The following is a 17,719-nucleotide window of genomic DNA, read 5'->3' as shown; positions in this document are numbered from 1 at the left end:
GATGACCTTAAGTGCATATAAAGTGTACCATTTGCCATGTTTATGAATCTGAAATCACATCATCCATGGTCAGAGTAAGGTGGTAGTGTTTACATGCCTGCTTATTGTGTTTAAAATCAGCATATGCCACATATATTAATGTTATTGGTTACTATGTTTATCAGCATAATTTAATCAGTTTGATTGAAGTACTGTGTTACATAAAGTAAAGCAGAGTCATTGATTTGTCAAACCAGCAGTGCATTAATATGACAAGAAACAGAACAAAAAAAAGCGCTTTTTGCTCTTTTGCTCGTCAAAAGTTGCTTTGTTCCTAATTTTATGACTGCTATGCTGTTTTAATTAAAAAAGTAAATATATATATATTTATTTAAATATATATAGTTAAATTACTGAAATTAATTATAATAATTCAGTTTTTGCTGAAGTGTTGAGCAGAAATTTGACTGGCATTGATACCATATACTGAAATCTTAGATTGGTGACATTCTCTGTGAGCCATGAAAGTTTCTGCTGATTCTCTTCTCGTGTATCTTACTTTTTCTTCATTGTCCCTTTCAGTTTAAGTCAAAACAATGAATGATGTTACATTAGTGTCTGATTAGCCACCTCAGTTACATTCCCATCAGGCAACGTCTTATTGGCAGTTTCCAGTATATGAGTTTTCTGTAATAAAACACAGATTCACATGTAAATGATGATGATGATGATGATCATAACTGGTTATACAAACACATGGTGTTTTTTCCAGATGTTTGCTAGTTGCACACAGGGTTTATTTCCCTAAATAATAAACACAATGTTGGACTTGTTGTGGGTTCGAGTCTTGGTATCAGCAGGGATTGTAGGTGGAGGAGTGAATGTACAGCACTCTCTTCCACCTTCAATACCACGACTGAGGTGAGACTCTTGAGCAAGAACTAAACCTCCAACTGCTCCCTGGGCTCCGCACCAAAAAATGGCTGCCCACTGTGATGAACTGCATCACAGTGTGATCCTCTGTTCTAATAAAATGTTTGAATGACAGTGTCTGAAGGATTACATTGAGAATATTGCAAACTATTTACAAAGAATTTTGATGGTTCTATTAAAAGGAATAACAAATAGAAAAAACACAAAATGTGTCACAAATAATAAATATCAAATGTCACAAACAATGTGACTTGTAATTTTGCATTTGAAAAGCCATGTTCATCTTCCTAAACAACAATCTAAAGTGCTTCAAATATGCTCACAGTATCTCACCTGATCACTGCACTGCTTTCTGCTGTCTGTTTGAACAACAACAAACTCAATTAAACAATATTTTGGTTAATTAGGATGGAAATACGTATTTTTACATCTTTTTTAAAGATTGCTTTCAAGCGATTTCTATCTTGTTATCTGTTTGGGATACTCACCGTTCCATTTAGTTTGACGCCTGCCACAGTAAACCACACCAGCAGCTGCAGCAACAAGCAGCAGAACACAAAGACATATTCCTGCTACAGCAGCTGAAGACAGACCAACACCTGTAACGATAAAGACAGACAGTCATTTATTGATTAAACTGATACATTATGGGTTCTGAAGAACAGCAGCTGAAACCTGATTACATTTTTGCATTTTACAGTGTACTTCTGGCATTAATGTGTCATTTTGATGTACACATGACAGTGATAGAGATGCTCTTGATCATATTTTTATACTGAGTCAAAGTTCTCTTTTTCAGACAGGCAACAATGCAAACATTTTCTAAACATTTTTCATTGTATTTTAAAATTCTTAAACGTCAAAGGCCCTGAAGGACTACATTTTATTTACCAAAAACAGTGACAGTAAATGTTTTCCAGCTGGTGATGCTGATGCTGCGGCGATGACGGCGGATGCTGCTGCTGTTGATCTGTAGTTTATAAAGTCCAGAGTCTGTGGTTCTGGTGTCTGTGATGGTCAGAGATCCAGTCTGATGATCCAGCTTCAGTCTTTCTCTGAATCTCTCTTTACACTCATCATCTGAACAGATCTTACTCTGATCTCCAGTGATTTCAGCGATGAGAGTCTCATTAAAATACCACACCATCACATCATCTGTGTTTTTTATTACACCAGTATCTAACGTAACAGCTTCTCCTTCTTTCACTGACTTTCTCTTCGTTTGATCTTCTTCAGCTGCAGAAACATCTGAAACACAAACCAACAGCTGCTGGAGGACCCTTTTTAAGGGAACTACTAATACACCACGAGAGAACTGTGTACGTCAAAGTGATTCAACATTCTCAGTCTGGACATTCAGTGTGAAATATAACATTTGTGCATGTTTTGTGCTTATAAACACATTTTACATATTTATATTACATCAGATTCTCATTTAAACAGCTGATAATAAAAGGTGATCAGAGATGACTAGATACTATTAAGTCCACCAGAACAAAACAGCATCTTTTCTATAAAACTATCAGTTCATCAATGGAAATAATTTAGTTATCAAATTAAACTGTTCTGTTTAATACGAAACAAAACAAAAACATAAACAAACATACTTCAGTATGACATAAAAACATATAATCTGCTCCTGCTTGAGTTATTAAAGAATGTTTCATAAAATGACTCACCAAGAACAGTAACACTGAAGATCTTTTCACTGATGCTGCTGCTGATGATCTTTAGCGCATAGGAAGCTCATATTTGTGGTGTTGGTGTTCATGATGGTCAGAGATCCAGTCTGATGATCCAGCTTCAGTCTGTCTCTGAATCTCTCAGTATCTTCATTACACTGAACATCTGTACAGTTATAACTCTGATCTCCATTGATTTGAGCGATGCGAGTGTTATTAAAATACCATTTAATATCGTCTAGCTGGATTGTTTTAACACCAGTCTGTAGAGTGACTGAATCTCCCTCCATCAGGGTCACCTTTTCTGTATCCACACCAGAAACACCTGGAGAAGAAATGAACAGTTAATTAAATATTAAAGATGCCTGGAATAGTGGGACAAAAATATACAACATGAAATTGCTGTGAATTTAATGAAGATGAGTAGAGAGTTATGTCTGGATTTATAATGTAACGCAAACAAACAGCAGAATGACATCATTAATTTATACATTCACTTGTTTTGTTTGTTTTATGCAGAGCTTGGTTAATCAGACTAATAAGAATAAACTATTTACTACATATCTTACTTTTAGTTATGCAAATGTGTCTACAAATGTATAAAATTGACCTGAGATCAGGTAAAAAAAAAACAACGGCCGTTCATGGGTTCAGCAAACCATTGAAATTTTATTTCAAAACAGCTGTGACATAACAAAGCCTGGCTGACATGTGAAGCAACCAATCACAGATTGTTTTGTTCATTGTCATGTTTTTCATTTTAAATTATAAAAATTCACTCTAAATTCTGTTTTATATTTAAGACACTTCATATACAATATTTATATTCAATAGTCGGTCTTTTACAATCATTAAATAAATAAATAAATGTTTCGGGATGTGACAAAAGCAGCAGCAGCAGCCAGTGGGAATCTGTGGGAAGAAAACTACTATGAGTAGGCTGCTCCAGTTCATTAAATGAAAATATTATGGCAGTGGATATATTTGCATCAAGTGTAAATAGCGATAGATGCTATTTACATAAGTGCAAATGGCTATAGTTTCTACAGTATTTACACTGTTAAACTTTCTGCTAGTATGATTTTCTGCTATTTAGGCTACTTATTGCAAATAGTGGAAAATATCTGCACCTCAGTATTGTGTTACATTATTAAACCGTATGCAATAATAACGCATTGAGTGTAAATTATCATTTTAATTATAAACGTATTGAGTGTAAATTATCATTTTAATTCATATAATTGGGACAATATAAAATTTTACTATAAATATACCTTCTATTTGCTTGCTTGCTTATATCTTTCTTTAGTATCCAGGGTGACGCATACTTATTTTTATTTCTTTCTGTTCTTGTAATGTGTTGTAACATCAGTTTTATGACTGATTGATTATTTTTTATGAATAAATGTGTTATTTTGGTCATGAAAAATGAACATGAATAAAAAAAATCAAACCATGACTTGCGTTTTTTACAATTGTATGTAGACATGGTGTATATGAGCAAAAATTCATATCTCTGTATTTTTTGTCTGATTTGCGGTATATGATAGCCTATATCTTGGTATTTTGTATTTGGATTAAATAAAGTGAATGTAAGCATGTAGGCATAAATTATGTACAAAAAAAGGTTTTTTAAAATCACATTAAAATCATCTGTAATATTAGCAATCTAAAAACGATATATATATATCTATATATATATATATATTATATATATTATAATATATGAAGAGTTCAGATGCAAAATCCTCTAAAAGCCATTTGAAAAGTTCCTTTTAAAATTTAGCATTTTTATTTGGCTGCTGCTGTGGGTTATGTTCAGTAAATTCACTTTTAATGTCATTGAATAGTTTCTCCTCATTGCCATTAAAGTGAAATAACTTAACATAAACACAGGAGCTTGATAAAAATGCTAATTTCAGAAGAAAATTTCAGATGGCTTTTAGAGGGTTTTGCATCCTGAACTCTTCATATATATATATATATATATAATATATATATATATACCGGTATAATGCAAAATTCATAGTTAAAAATGAAAATTATTAAAAAGCACAGACTGAGTAAAAAGGCTATTTTGATTACCCCATTACACTTTACAGTTAGTGCTATCATACAAATACACTTACTTATAGGTTTAAAAATCTACTTATGTCACATTTATTGTCCAACAACAAATATTTCAGCAAAATGTATACATTAGAGTTATTGCGCTCCTGTTTCACTGAGCTCTGTCTGTTTGCCGCGCGGCGGCGCTCGTTCTTGAAGTCTGTGGAGATTAGCGGAGAATCGCTTCTGATAGCAAAATGGAAATATTTCCATTGCTTTTTTAACATTTACAGATGGAGAATTTACCTGTGAAATGTAAGTTATGCATTAAGGAAAACATCACATCTCAAACACATTAAACAGCGCGCGCCTCTGTCAGCCTCACACGCAGCCTTTCTGTCAGAGCACCTAACGATTTGAACTGAAACTATAAACAATAGGCTACTAGGAGAGAAATAAAAAGCAGAAATTATTTAAATGCAAAACAAACACCACACGCAGCTACTGACTGACCACGGACAGGAAAAATAACTTATTTGCTTCATTTTTATTCATGTCATGTTTTTTTTTTCTTTTCTTTTCTTTTCTTTTCTTTGAACAATTACATTTTGGGCTAAAAGTGTGTTGTAACGCAAGCGTTGCTGAACATGTACCGAGTAAAATATTACTGAAAATTGATTTTATTTAAATTGAAATTAGTAATGCCTTACACTACTGCGTTACAGCAAAAAGTAATATGTTGGTGTGTTAAGCTTGAAGCAGCAGAAATAGAGGAAAGCCTCGGTGCTTCATTACAGGATTCAGTTCCCTTTAGCCATTTTTTTTAAAGAAGAGATCTAGTTCTCTATTAACAATAACGTCACTGTAACTGTGACGTAGTTGAATTTGTTTCTGCGCCACAGTGCAATTTGTTTCAGTCGCAACCTCCAGAACTTAATGTTTTGTATGTCTCCCTTATCTGACACACATTTCAGCGTTTATAGTTTCTACTAATCAGCTGACATACAAAATATGCAGGCGCTGCGTTCCTCCATGACAGGATTGAGAAGCACTGATTTACAGGAAATTCAGATTGAAACAAATAGATCGATGTCTTACCAGACATAAAGAATGCAGTCAATGTGAGCAAAACAGAGAATATCATTTTAACCACTTTTCTACGGAAATGAAATGAATATAAGTTTTGTTAAAACAAAAGTGCATAGTTCCTGTGTCGACTCCATTTCCAATGGGAAAGTGGAAGTAAATTTCTCTGTTTACTGTGGAGGGGGTGGAGCTGTCTGTCTCTTCCTCTCTGGATCTAGAATAGATTAGATTAGATTCAACTTTATTGTCACTGGGCATGTAGGTACAAGGCAACGAAATGCAGTTAACATCTAACCAGGAGTGCAATAAGCAGTAAGTACAGAATATACAAGGTCTACAATATGTACAATAACTATACAGATAAGTATTATGGACATAAATTTACAGATTTTTAAATACTATCAGCATGATATACAGATAGGTGTACTTATGAACATACTATACAGATGAAATATGTGAAAGTGTATGTACACTATAGGCAGAACTATGAACATATGAACATAATTTACACTATTGCAATGGAAAGTAAAGTGCATTGAATATATTTCAGTGTACAACATGGGTTATTCAGTGTTTTCTGGATGAACAGACAGTTAGTGCAAGTAATAGCATGTTTACTGTTTTTTGCTTGTCCGTAAATAAATAAATAAATAAATCAGTCAGATGTAGTGATGAAGTGGGGGGGAGTCTGTGTGTATGGTGTGGGGGGTGTCAGGGGCAGAGTTCAGCAAGGAGACAGCTTTAGGAAAAAGCTGTTCCTGATTCTGCTGGTCCTTGTCCGGAGGTCGCTGAAGAGCCTCCCGGAGGGCAGGAGGTTAAACAGTCCATGGTCAGGGTGAGAGGAGTCCTTAAGAATGCTGCGAGCTAATCTAATCACTGGAACTAGAAGGTCCAGCCATACCCTAATCCTACCCCTAAACCAGGTTAGGTTAAGCTACACCTCTTAGATCCATTAAGTCGCGACTGACTTCAATCTGCATATGCAGGACTTTTCACACATTTTTTTTTCTTCTTTTTTCTGAAATTCATGCTTTTGATCGCTAAGTAGAGTAATTGCAGCTCTCCTCAACAAGAGAGATGATTTGATGAATCATTTCATTATTTCATTTCATTTTAGTATAAATGAATCATTTCATTATTTCATTTCATTTTAGTATAAAACATATTTGAACCTTTGTAAAGAGTAATGGATTGTTGTATTGTTTAAAATTGCTTTGTGATTATTATTTATGATTTGAAATAGATTTTAAAGTAAATTATTCAATCTATGCATATGTATTAGGGATATTAATGAGGTCTAGAAATCGTTTTTTAGTTATTATTAAGATCATATACTGATTTTAATGGTCATTGTCAGTCATTTTTAAAAATAAACACCGCCAGCTGCAAATTTACCCAATAGTATTTTTTTTTTTTTGTGATTTTTTAATGTTTTTAATGCCAGATGCATATTTTCTGAGTAGTATTTCTCAATGTTTTGAATTTGGACTATAGTACCCATTACAACTGATATCTGTCAATATTATACTGCATCTTTAAAAAGGCATTCAACATTTTTTTTCTAAGCAATTAAATTCAATAAAAAAATAAAAATAAAAAAAAATGTTGCACATTAAAAAAGATCCAGACAGAAAAATCACTTTAAGGGAACTTGCTCATGTCAAAATCCATGCACAAATTTAATCAGGGAAGAAGATCTGCAGTACATGTTTAATTTTGGTAGGGGATGTGGATCTGCACCTGCTCTTGATATGAAAAGGATGTAGATGTTTTCTGTTTTGGAACTGTGCTATTTGCTTTGTCAGTCATCAATGATAACCAAACAAGATTTAGTCAAAATATGATTTAGTCATATTTTATTTGCAGAATGAATAAGAAGGTAGCCTAATATTAATGCCGTACGTCAGGGCTATTCAACTGACGACCCGCGGGCCACATGCGACCCGGAAGCAACCTCCAAATGGCCCAGCCTGTGGTCCCGCCAAAAACGCACATCCCTACGTAAATTCATACAGTAGTACAGACCAAGTAGCCTAGCAAACAACGCAAACAATGCAGAGGTGTGCCGGTAGTAGCCTATATTACTATCAATATGTCTTTCTCAACACTGAAACGTAAAATTGCCAATGGAAAACTGTCAGTTTAACCCTGCCTGGACTGACAAATACCTTTTTTTCTTTTACCGCCACAATCCAAACGCCAAACCGATGTGTTTTAATTTGTAATGAGTGCATTGCAGTATTTAAAGATTACAATGTGCGGAGGCACCACATTGAGAAACACCAGACTTTCCGCACCAATTTTCCTGAGGGATCTCAACAGAGGGTAGCAAAAGTGCAGAGTTTGATTGCATCTTACAAACGGAGCAGTACTACCATGGTGCGGTCACTTCACAGCCCAAGAGAGAGCTACCGCAGCAAATGCTTCAGAGAGGAGCTGCTCTGCTTACTGCCGTTAGAAGGACACACAACGGGCGAATAGTCCCGGATATAGTCTTTGGGAAAATTTCAGTGGCGCTTGTTTTTTTAAAGACAATGGTCTGGATATGATGCGTGTGTGCATGCTTGTGACAGATGGGGCTCCATCCATGGGCAGGGAAAGTGAATGGTTTGGCAGCACGTTGGTCCGCTGTTGCACCTCAGGTGATCTCCTTACACTGCATTGTGCATCAGGCGGTGTTGTGCGCCAAAACAAGTGGGGCACTCAAAACGACCATGGACAATGTGATGGCTACAATTAATTTTATTCGCTCCACATCAAGCCTCCAACACCGCTTGTTCCGCATGCTGCTGTCAGAAATGTCTGCTGAGCATCACGACCTGCTTTTGCATAATGACGTGAGGCGGCTGTCCAAAGGCAAAGCACTGAAGCGTTTCTGTGGTCTCAGAGAGGAGATCATAACTTTCCTCCGCAGCAGCAAGTAAAAAAAAGGCAGAAACGCACTTGAGTCGCATATTGGACAACAACTTCATGGCCGATGCCTGCTTTCTGAGCGACATATTCAAACACCTGAATGATCTCAATTTGGCACTACAGGCAGAGAGACAAAACTGTTCATTGACCTTGTGGAACAAGCCTCGATGCGCGCATTCCCAGTTAAACTGGACCTTTTCGCAACTGATTTGAGCACAGGCCGAATGCTGCATTTTCCGACACTGAGGTGTGCAATTATTTACAGGGAAACGCACGGGCGAACATAGTTCCAGACAGCTCTCCTGACCGCATTACATTTCCATATCACTTTGGATTGTTGTCAGTTTTTCCTTACTTAATAGAATAGAATTTTTTCTTTTTTTATTTAATTATTAGTATTACTATTATTAGAATTGCAGTTTTTGTTTGTTTTTTTGTATTTTTGTTGTTATTACTCAATGATCACTTTGGTCTTCACTGCACCTTTAGCTTTAAAATTATTGTTGTCAGTTTGTTTGTCACTATTAATCACATCCAAAATAAAAGTTTTGTTTACATAATATATGTATGTGTACAGGGTATATTTATTATGTATATATACAATACACACACACATAAATTATATATTTAGAAAATATTTACATGTATATACATTTATATATTTATATTCTTATATTTTATATTATATATAAATATATTTAATATATATAAACATAACATATTCTTCTTAAATATATACATGCGTGTGTTTGTATTTATATATAAATAATAAACATACACAGTATACACACATATATTATGTAAACAAAACTTTTATTTTGGATGTGATTAATCGTGATTAATCATTTGACAACCCTACTTTAAATGTTATGTTAAGTCAAGTCAAGTCACTTTTATTGTCACATCACCACAGCACATGTGTCTTGGTGAGTGAAATTCTTGGGAGCGTGCTCCAGAAATTGCAGAAACAGTTAACATATAACAATACAGACTTTAACAGGTGAAAATGTGCAATATGCACATACATACATATAGTCAGTACACACAGTGTACTATTGGACATACTTACAGTTAGCACTACACATTTTACGCAGTATGTACATACATACAGTTAGCACTACACATTACACACTATACACAGAATGTACACATTCTATATTATGTAAACATATATACACATGAAAATATGCTAAGGTGCAACAGAGTGTACGTGGGCTGGATACAGAAATGTCATGGATGTGCATCGGATGGTATCCAGTGGTAGCAGGTAGATTATTGTATTAAATGCAGGTGTGTATGTATAGTCCAGTATTGAACTGTTGAAGTTAAAGTACAGTGTGTGGCATACCATATTGTAGGATTATGCTGTAGGGTGTATTAGTTCTGACTGTTCATTAGTCTGATAGCCTGAGGGAAAAGGCTATCCCTCAGTCAGCTAGTGCGGGATCGGATACTGAGGAGACGTCTTCCTGAGGGCAGCAGAGAGAGCAGTCTGTGGGACGGATGGCTGGAGTCACTGATGATTCTCCAGGATTTCCTTATACATCGCCTGGTGTAGATGTCCTGGAGGGAGGGAAGCTCACCTCCAACAATGTGGCTGGCAGTTCACACTACCCTTTTCAGAGCTTTACGGTTGCCGGCGGTGCTGTTTCCAAACCAGGCAGTGATGCAGCCCATCAGGATGCTCTTTATAGTGCAGGTGTAGAATGTTCTGAGGATGTTGGAGCTCATTCCAAACTTCCTCAGCCATCTCAGGAAGAAGAGGCGTTGATGTACCTTCTTCAGCACTGCGTCAGTGTGTGTAGACCAGGTGAGATCTTCACTGATGTTAACGCCGAGGAACTTGAAGCTGCGTACCCTCTCCACCGGTGTCTTGACGATGGTGATGGGTTTGTATTCTCTGCTCTGTCTCCTGAAATCCACCACCAGCTCCTTGGTCTTGTCGACGTTGAGTGAGAGATGGTTCTCCTGACACCATTTAGTCAGGGTGCTCACCTCCTCTCTATAGGCCGTCTCATCGTTGTCGGTGATCAGGCCTATCACCGTTGTGTCATCAGCGAATTTGATGATGACGTTGGAGCTGTGTGTGGCTGTACAGTCATGTGTGCACAGGGAGTACAGGAGCGGGCTGAGGACACAGCCCTGAGGAGCACCAGTGTTGAGGGTTAGCGGGGATGAAGTGTTGTTGCCCATTCTGACTACCTGACTTCTGCCTGTCAGGAAGTCCAGGATCCAGCTGCACAGAGATCTGTTTAGTCCCAGAGTCTGGAGTTTCGCAACAAGTGTGGCGGGCACTATGGTGTTAAATGCTGAGCTGTAGACCACAAACAGCATTCTCACATAGGTGTTCTTATTTTCCAGGTGGGAGAGAGCAGTGTGTAGGGTGAAAGCAATAGCATCGTCTGTAGAACGGTTGCTGCGATATGCAAATTGTAGCGGATCCAGTGAGGCAGGCAGCACAGAGCAGATTTAGTCTCTGACGATTCTCTCAAAACACTTGCTGAAGATGGGTGTGAGAGCAATGGGCCTCCAGTCATTCAAGCATGTGATTTTATTTTTCTTTGGTATGGGCACAATGGTGGATTTTTTTGAAGCACGAGGGAACCACAGACAGACAGAGGGAGAGGGTTGAAAATGTCTGTGAAAACACCGGCTAGTTGGAATGCGCATGCTCAGAGCACACGGCCTGGGATGCCATCAGGACCCGCAGCCTTGCGGATATTCACCCATCGGAAGGATCGGGTTACATCCGCGACAGAGACGGAGAGTGCACTCACATCTTCTGCAGCAGCCGCGGGAGCGCTCTCTGTGTTAGGGCGGTGTTATACTCGAAACGAGTATAAAAGTTATTAAGCTCATCCAGTAGAGAGGCGGCAATGTTCACAGTAGCTGGTTTATTCCCTTTAAAGTCTGTGATTTTATTGATTCCCTGCCACATGCCTCTTACATCGTTGGTGTTGAATTGTTCTTCAACTTTGTTTTTGTATTGTCTTTTTGCGGCTTTGATGGATTTCCTGAGATCATAGCTGGCTTGTTTGCGATCATCAGCGTTTCCGGTGTTGTGCCCAATTCTGACCCCCTGCTAGATTATTACCCCCCTAGTATTGGTAGGTTTAGGAGTAGGTTTGGGGGAGGGGTTAGGATTAGGAGTGGGGTTAGGATTAGGCAATCAGGTAGCGATTTGAACGAGGGGGGTAATAATTTGGCAGGGGGTCAAAATTGGGCACAACACCAGATTTAAAAGCGGATGTCCGCGCTGACAAGGCTGCTCGAACATCGCTATTAATCCACGGTTTTTGGTTGGGGTAGATGCGGATTGTTTTTGTCGGCACTACATCTTCTACACACTTCCTGATGAAACACGTTACAGTTTCTGAGTACACCTCTATGTCGTCATTAGACGCTGCCCGGAACATGTTCCAGTCCACGTGATCAAAACAATCCTGTAGTATAGCGTCTGATTGGTCCGACCAGCATTGAATTGTCCTGAGGGCGGGTGCTTCCCGTTTCAGTTTCTGCCTATATAAACAGGCAGGAGCAGAATGGATGAGTGATCCGATTTGCCGAAAGGTGGGCAGGGGAGAGATTTGTAGGTGTCCCGGAAAGGAGAGTAGCAGTGGTCCAGTGCATGATCACCACGCGTGTTGATGGTGATTTGCTGAAAATATTTTGGAGCTATTGTTCTGAAGTTGGCTTTGTTAAAGTCCCCCATAACAATAAATGCTTCATCTGGGTACGCGGTTTCCTGCTCACTTATATTCCCATACAGTTTCTTGAGTGCCTGGTCTGTGTTGGCTTGAGGGGGAATGTAAACAGCGGTGATTATGACCGCTGTGAATTCCCTCGGTAGCCAGAATGGTCGACACAGAAGCATATGAAATTCCAGATCAGGGGAGCAGAAGGATTTAATAGAGTGTAGGTTTCTTTCATCATACCACGAGTTGTTGTTAAAGAAACAAATGCCCCCACCTCTGCTTTTCCCTGTGAGCTCTTTCGTTCTGTCCGAGCGGTGCACGGAGAAACCCGTAAGCTCGATGGCTGAATCTGGAACCTCTGCAGACATCCAGGTTTCTGTGAGGCAAATAGTGCAGCAGTCCCTTGTTTCTCGTTGGTATGAGATACGTGCCCACAGTTCGCAAAGTTTGTTGTCCAGTGACTGAACGTTAGCCAGAAAAATGGTTGGGAGAGGAGGTCGGAGGGGACGAGATCTGAGTCTGACAAGGACGCCGGCTCTCTTCCCTCTTTTCCGGCGGCGTTTCCTCGGTCGCAACCGTGCAGCCCAGACAAAGGGCTCTGATGCGGTGTCTGTAAACAAAGCACCAGCGTTCAAGAACTCAAAGTCCGGTTTGCGTTTCGCGATGTAGGAACCTATGTTTAGAAGCGTGTGTCTGTCGTAGACAGTCATACAAACAACATCCAACACGTAGAACAACAAAAAAAAACAAGTAAAACAAACGAAAAACTGCAAAGTTTACTCTGAGCTCGCAACACGGCCGCCATGCTCGGCGCCATCTTGGATCTTTGTTATGTAAAATATTAAATATTATTAAAAGCTGTTATTCTATGGCTAATGCAAAATGCCCTCTATGAACTGCATATGAAAATAATACATACTGTAGATCTAATTGTTTTTGCAGTTGTTTACATGCTTTTATAGTAGAGTAATCAGTCTTCCAGCTAAATGGTTTGCAACTATATATTCTATAGAATTGGTCTAAACTGCTGTCCCAAAGGCAAAAAACACTTTTAAAAAGCATTTAAGTATTCAAATCTTAGATGTTTACTGAGATCCTTCTATTATCTATTTAAACCCACAATAATATCAGTAAGCTTAATATATAAAAAAAATCATAATTTATTGGGTACTTTCAGTTGGGAGGTGGCTGTGGCCCGAACCCTAACCCCTAAATCTCAACTTAATAATTTATTGGGTACTTTCAGTTGGGAGGTGGCTGTGGCCCGTATATATATATATATATATATATATATATATATCTGTGGCCCGAACCCTAACCCCTAAATCTCAACCTAATACTGATTTGAACTACAACTCTACATTTATGATCAGGAAATATTCATGTTTCCCCCTCTCTCATAGCTACATGGTGATGTAAAAACTGTATGTAACTTTAAGGAAGGTCACTACTGAACATCTTTTTTCCTACAATAAAGCTCACATTCTTGAGAGTTATTCCATTTAGTTTTACATGTGTTCCATTGTTCAGAACTGTGCTAGCTAACCATGTGATTAGCATCTGAACTGGGTTCAAACGTATGTAAAATTGTCACTATTGAAACTATCAAAACAGTCACAACCGAAACATGTCATAATTTTTTCGGTAGTGACAAAAAGGGAACACATAGTCCTCTTATTTGGGGAAAATAAATAATTTTGTACAGTTATGTATTTTTAGTATGTTTTAGTAGTGCTTTAGTACGCAAGTTATAATTATGTAGTGCAAAGTGGTCGCTACCAAAGCATGACTGTCAGTACTGAAAATGTGCAGTCACTACTGAAACATAAAAAGTTTTTTTTCAAAAATAAAGAATACTCAATTATTAACTTAAATGTTATAATAGTTTTTGGTTCAATGAATATTCCAACTAATGAATCCTTAACTTTGAAATCATTATGATCAACATTTTGCCTTTTACAAAAAAAAAATAATAATAAAATAATATATATATATATTAGTAAGGAAAATGTAAGGAAAGCGAGTGGCCCTGATGGGATTTCACCTGCCACCCTGAAGTACTGTGCTAGTCAGCTAGCTCCAGTTTTTACGGACATTTTTAATCAATCAATTGTTTTATGCAGGGTTCCGAGTTGTTTTAAGTCATCAACCATTATTCCAGTGCCGAAGAAAAAAACAAAGCTGTGGACCTAAACGACTACAGACCGGTGGCCCTTACATCAGTGGTCATGAAATGTTGGAGCGGTTGGTTTTTGTCACATCTTAAACCTATTACAGCTCCTTATCTTGATTCAACTACAGTTTGCTTACAGGGCAAACCGCTCGGTAGATGATGCGGTCCAATTTAGGACTGCATTATGCTCTGGACCATCTTGACTCTCCTGGCTCCTATGTAAGGATGTTGTTTATAGATTTCAGTGCAGCCTTTAACACCATTCTACCAGAGTGACTGTGGGAGAAGCTGTCACTGATGGGAGTGGGACCCTCTATCTGCCACTGGATTATGGATTTTCTTAGTGACAGACAACAGTATGTGCGGCTTGGCCAGCACATGTCTGATCCTCAGACTACTAACATTGGAGCACCTCAGGGGGTGCGTGCTGTCACCATTTCTCTACTCACTGTATACCAATGATTGCACTTCCAATAATGTTCCATCAAGCTGATTAAATTTGCAGACGATACCACATTAGTTGGCCTTATTAAGGGAAATGACGTCTGCTTACCAGGCAGGAAGTGTCCTAAATTGGTTGCGTGGAGTGATGAGAACAACTTGGAGCTTAATCAGCAAAAGACTGTGGAAAATGTGTGATAGATTTTCGCAGAACACCCGCCTCCCTTTCTCCTCTAACTATCCCAGAGCTCCGTTGTGAAGAGGGTGGAGTCAATTAATTTTTTAGGCACTGTTATCACAAATGACTTGAAATGGGAGGAAAATAGTTCCTCCATTCTTAAGAGAGCTCATAGTGGAATGTTTTTTTGAGACAGTTAAAGAAATTAAACGTTTCTAGCTCTGTTCGGTCTAGATTTATAGAGCCACTGTGGTAAAGCCTTCTTTCAGCATCTATTACTGTTGGTTTGCATCTGCATCAGCCCAGGCGAAGGTCAGACTACAGCGTATTGTGCGCACAGCAGACGCGGCTGACTAAACAAAAGGCCAGCTGTCACTTAATGAACTATATGAGGCCAGAGTCAGAAGAGGGCGGCTAAAATTGCTGCTGATCAGTCCCATCCAGCAAGCGACATTTTTAGGCTGCTTTCCTTCAGGAAAAGGTACAGAGCAGTGAGGACAAGGACCTCACGCCATCTTAATAGTTTTTTTTTCCAAGAGCCATTTCCCTTATGAATAGCTGATCTTGCACTATTTTTGGACTATTTTATTATTTGATTGATTGTTTTAGGCATGCTTTTGCAGCTATACGCATATATGTTTGTGTGTGTTGAGTTTGTGTGTTACTGATGGCCATATCAAATTCCTGTGTATCTGCTGATGCATTTGGCGAATAAAGTGATTCTTATCTTATCTTATCTTATCTTATAGATTAAAAATACAACAAATCCAATAAATTATACTGGAAATACTGTTAAATGTAATTGTTATTATTTTACTGTTGATTTTTTTTATTTTATTTATTTATTATATATATATATATATATATATATATATATATATTATATATATATATATATATTTACAATGTAGATGTAAGCAAAATCTTAATAGGTCAGTATATCCCGTTTAATAAAAATTGTTATGGCTGTGCTTTGGTAGTGACGCATTGGGGAGAGGACAAACATTCCAAAACTTTCTGAAAATACAATATGAGAATTAACCGCACAAATACTAGAAATGTGTAACTTGGATATTATACAATTTGCATACATACATTTTTTTGGAAAAAGACTAGATTGGCCCATATACGTTCCACCTTTTTTGCATTCTGATTCTGACATATCCAAAACACACACAAAGACATGTTCCGCTTTGTTACTACAGTTTTTCTGCAGTGAGAAGAAAACTGTGGGTTCTGCTCCCAATGGTTTTTACAATGGCGCCATCTGGTGTTGCATTACAAACAAAAGGACAAATATATTCTAAAGCCCTATTTGCACTGGGATTAGTATTACTTCGGTGACCTCCAGTCATTGTAACAATTGCGGAGGTTTTCTGTGATCTTAATCCCGTGCGAATCGGCCATGTCTGTAATTTGTAAAGTAAAAATTCCCTCGCAAAAGACCTGCTTATTTCGCCATGAACACAGAGGTCCTGTGATACTATTAGTCCCGTGCGAATCTCCGACACCTCTGTGGATTTTGGCCTGGATTTGGCGGGTTAGTATATCATGTTTTTTCGAGGTTTTTGTTTCCTGTGCGCCTTTTTATCCATCTTTCGCTAAGAATGGAGCTGCGCTGGAGTGTTTGATGGTATTTTGGGTGCTGTCATATCGCTACACAATTGCAGAAAGAGAAAACTGAAAACGTTTTGAAGTTAATGTGTTACAAATAAATCAAGTATAAAGCTTGAGATGTTATTTTAACCCGGTGAAATGTAAAATGAAGCGCAAGAATCTATTATATCTGAAACCATAGAAGGGACTCTCAAAGCCTTGACATCCGGGTATCCGGGAGTAAATTAGAGTAAAATCGCAGGCAGTCGCGCTATCCCGTGTGAATGCACACACGAAATTCAGATGTGGGATCAGATGTTTGTTGTTGTTGTTGTTGTTTATTTAATATTATCCGATCTCATGAAAGTGCGTTTCAATAGGACGATTTTGTTTCTCTATTTGACGTATTGTGCGCGCGTCGGGTGTGTCACAGTGCGCAAGTAGTAGGCTAACTGCACTTTGTTCTTTGTCCTGGGGTCCGTACTTCATTCCTCGATTAATAGATCTGAGACTATTTGAAAGCTGCCAGATCTTCTAATCATGATAACTGATCTCTGGCTAATTTAGTTCTTCAAACGAATTTGCAGACTTGATTACAATATCTGGATTAAAGGGATACTCAACCCCAAAATGAAAATTTTGTCATTAATCACCTTACCCTCCCATGGCGTTCTAAACCCTTCAAAGCTTCGTTTCATCTTCAGAACACAATTTAAGATATTTTGGATGGAAAACGGGAGGCTTGTGACTGTCCCCATTAACTTCCAAAGTAACTTACACTGTCAAGGTCCGCAGAAAGTATGAAAAAGACAACATCGACTAGTTGCATCTGCCGGCAAGTGGTTCTTATCTGAATGTCATGAAGCGACCAGAATACTTTTTGTACCAGACATAATAATAATAATAAATAACGACCTTTCAGGGGCGTTGCACAAGATCCCGGGCCCTATGCTAGGCAATATCTCTCTCACAACAAAAAGGGACAAACGGGGGG

General features: G+C 38.0%; 1 pseudogene; it reads right to left on the bottom strand.

Annotated features, from left to right (window-relative positions):
* LOC109079497 lies at nt 1-5,886 on the bottom strand (annotated as a pseudogene).
* Nucleotides 5,887-17,719: the final 11,833 nt, after the last annotated feature.

The sequence above is a fragment of the Cyprinus carpio genome, chromosome B22, assembly GCF_018340385.1.
Source record: "Cyprinus carpio isolate SPL01 chromosome B22, ASM1834038v1, whole genome shotgun sequence".
NCBI classification, from domain to species: Eukaryota; Metazoa; Chordata; class Actinopteri; order Cypriniformes; family Cyprinidae; genus Cyprinus; species Cyprinus carpio.
The sequence above is the reverse complement of the archived record's forward strand: the minus strand, read 5'-3'. Positions and strand labels throughout refer to the sequence as shown.